Genomic DNA, 3,042 nt, shown 5'->3' on the forward strand with positions numbered 1-3,042 from the left:
CATCAGTTTAACCTGGGCACTCTCATAGTTTACCTGGCACTCGTCGTATAGTTTACGTTCTCTATATTACGGGACCTGACCACTTCGTCTATATTTAGCCTGACACTCTCCTCTCATGACGTTACCTTGACACTCTCTATTAGTTTACCTGACACTCTCTATAGTTACTCTCTATAAGTTACCTGGCACTCTCTATAGTTTACCTGGCCCACTCTCTATAGTTTAGACCTTGGCCGACTCTCTATGTTGACCTGACACTCTCTATAGTTTACCTGACACTCCTATAGTTTACTCTCTTATAGGTTTACCTGGCACTCTCTATAAGTTTACCTTGACACTCTCTATAGGTTACCTGACACCTCTCTATAGTTTTACCTGGCACTTCCTCTATAGTTTTACCCTGCGCCACCTCTCATAGTTTACTCTCTAATAGGGCTTTTACCCTGCACACTCTCATATAGTATTACCTGACACATCTCTATAGTTTACCTGACACTCTCTATAGTTTACCTTGAACACTGCTCTATTAGTTTACCTTGACACTCTCTATTAGTTACCTGACACTCTCGGTTTATAGTTTACTGACACTCTCTATAGTTTACCTGCACTCTCTTATAGTTTAACCTGGAACACTCTCTATAGTTTTACTGGCACTCTCTATAGTTACCTGACCACTGTCTCTGGTATAGTTTACCTTGACAACTCTCTATAGTTTTACTGGACACTCTCTATAGTTTACTCGCTATAGTTTACCTGCGCACATCTCGATATTAGTTTACCTGACACTCTCTATTAGTTGTACTCTCCCTATAGGTTTACCTGATCACTCTTTATAGCGTTTACTGACACTCTCTATAAGTTACTTCTCTATAATGTACCTGACATCTCTATAGTTTACCTGACACTCTCTTATAGTTTACCTGGGCACATCGTCTACTAGTATTACCTGACACTCTCTATAGGTTTAACTCCTATAGGGCTTTACCTGAAACACGCTCTATAGGTTTATCCTGGCACTCCGCTATAGTTATTCAGCCTGACACTACTCTATTAGGTTTACCGTGACACTCTCTATAGGTTTACCTGACACTCTCTATAGTTTACCTGCCCGACACTCTCTATAGTTATACCTGACACTCTCTATAAGTTTACCTGACACTCATCTAATAGTTTACCTGGCACTCGATCTATAGTTTACCTGTCACCTCTCTAATAAGTTACTGACACTCTCTATAGATTTACTGACACTCTCTTATACTGCGTTATCCTGACACTCTCGTATAGTGTTACCTGACACTCTCTATAAGTTTACCTGACACTCTCTATAGTTTACCTGACAACTCTTCATAGGTAGTTTTACCTGACACTCTCTTATAGTTTACCTGACCGACTCTCTATAGTTTACCTGCACACTCTCTATAGTTTTACCTGGAACACTCTCGTATAGTTTACCTGACCACTCTCTATTAGTTACCTGGCACTCTCTTATAGTTTACTGTCACTCTCTAGTTTAGCCTGACACTCTCTATTAAGTTTACCTGACACTCTCTAATAGTTTACCTGGAAACACTCGTCCTATTATTTTACCTGACACTCTCTATAGTTTACCATGACACTCTCTTAGTTTACCTGACACTCTCCATAGTTACCTGGACACTCTCTATAGTTTTAGCGCTGTGGGTGCGACTCTCGTATAGTGTGTGCCTGAGCGGTTCTCGTTATAAGCTTTACCTGACGACCTGTGTGCGTGCGTGGATAGTTTACCTGGCGACTCTCTATAGCTCTAGCCTAGACTCGATGCTCTATAGTTCACGTCCAAGTACCCTAGACACTCTCTATAGTTCACTCTCTATAGTTTACCTGGACACCATCTCTATAGTTTACCTTCGGCACTCTCTAATTAGATTTACCTGCACACTCTCTATAGTTTACCTGACAGCTCTCGTAGAGTTTACCTGACACTCTCTATAGTTTACTCTCTATAGATTTACCTGACAACTCTCTATAGTCTTACTCTGACACTCTACTATAGTATACCTGAACATCTCTATAGTTTTACCTGACACTCTCTATAGGCTTTAACCTAGCACTCTCTATCAGTTTACCTGACACTCTCTATAGTATTACCTGACACTCTCTATTAGTTTTACCTGACACTCATTATAGTTTACTGGCACGCTAATACTATGTCTTACCTGAACACGCTCTATTGAGTTTACTGGCACTCTCTAGAGTTTACCTGACACTCTCTATAGTTCCGCTCTATAGTTTACTCTGACACATCTCTAATAGTGTACCTGACACGCCTCTATAGTTTACCTGCGCACTCCTCTAATTAGCTAGCCTGACACTCTAATATGTTTAGTCCGTGACACTCTCGATACGTTTACTCTTATTCAGTTTACCTGAACACTCTCTATAGTTACTCTCTTATAGTTATTAACCTGAACATCTCTCTATAGGCTTTACCTGACACTCTCTTAGCTATACCTGACACTCTCTATAAGTTTACCTGACACTCTCTCATAGTTGGTGACCTGCGCACTCTCTTATAGTTATACCTGACACTCTCTATAGTTTACTCTCTATAGTTTACCTGACACTCTCTATAGTTTACCTGGCACTCTCTATAGTTTACCTGACACTCTCTATAGTTTACCTGGCACTCTCTATAGTTTACTCTCTATAGTTTACCTGACACTCTCTATAGTTTACCTGACACTCTCTATAGTTTACCTGGCACTCTCTATAGTTTACCTGGCACTCTCTATAGTTTACCTGGAACTCTCTATAGTTTACCTGGCACTCTCTTCGCCCACTGTATGATCTGGACTAGCATGCGGTCGGCGAGGTCGCTCATGGCGCTCAGTGTGCGGTAGATGCCCTCAGGTAACGAGCTGTCCGGGTTCGCGTACAGCCGATCCGCACTCTCTATCGACAGCAGGCAGTTGAAGTATCGCTCTCCTGCGTAGACACACGCGTAGAATGTATCGCACGCGCACACGCATACACACACACGGAAAGATAGAATGTAGAGCATGT

At 41.6% G+C, this 3,042-nt stretch overlaps 3 long non-coding RNA genes across 22 annotated transcripts; 2 read left to right on the forward strand and 1 right to left on the reverse strand.

The window, feature by feature from the left end:
- Positions 1 to 87: 87 nt before the first annotated feature.
- On the reverse strand, positions 88 to 2,727 carry LOC106820256. 20 transcript variants are annotated; one of them, XR_001395592.1, is made up of 13 exons: positions 2,695 to 2,727; positions 2,491 to 2,512; positions 2,220 to 2,260; positions 2,060 to 2,150; positions 1,824 to 1,860; positions 1,588 to 1,649; positions 1,392 to 1,405; positions 1,291 to 1,340; positions 1,084 to 1,198; positions 475 to 510; positions 309 to 381; positions 252 to 272; positions 141 to 203 (listed from the first exon to the last, which is right to left on the reverse strand). It is a non-coding gene; the product is annotated as an uncharacterized LOC106820256 (long non-coding RNA). The 20 variants fall into 20 exon arrangements; XR_001395591.1 differs by lacking the exon at positions 309 to 381 and having other exon boundaries at positions 143 to 203; positions 252 to 278; positions 1,084 to 1,104; positions 1,176 to 1,198; positions 1,291 to 1,333; XR_001395590.1 differs by lacking the exon at positions 309 to 381 and having other exon boundaries at positions 143 to 203; positions 252 to 278; positions 1,084 to 1,104; positions 1,176 to 1,198.
- LOC106820258 lies at positions 1,577 to 2,141 on the forward strand. The gene is made up of 3 exons (XR_001395601.1): positions 1,577 to 1,644; positions 1,905 to 1,970; positions 2,054 to 2,141. It is a non-coding gene; the product is annotated as an uncharacterized LOC106820258 (long non-coding RNA).
- On the forward strand, positions 2,219 to 2,700 carry LOC106820259. The gene is made up of 3 exons (XR_001395602.1): positions 2,219 to 2,254; positions 2,485 to 2,506; positions 2,592 to 2,700. It is a non-coding gene; the product is annotated as an uncharacterized LOC106820259 (long non-coding RNA).
- Positions 2,728 to 3,042: the final 315 nt, after the last annotated feature.

Source organism: Priapulus caudatus, unplaced genomic scaffold (genome assembly GCF_000485595.1).
Source record: "Priapulus caudatus unplaced genomic scaffold, Priapulus_caudatus-5.0.1 Scaffold9119, whole genome shotgun sequence".
NCBI lineage: Eukaryota > Metazoa > Priapulida > Priapulimorpha > Priapulimorphida > Priapulidae > Priapulus > Priapulus caudatus.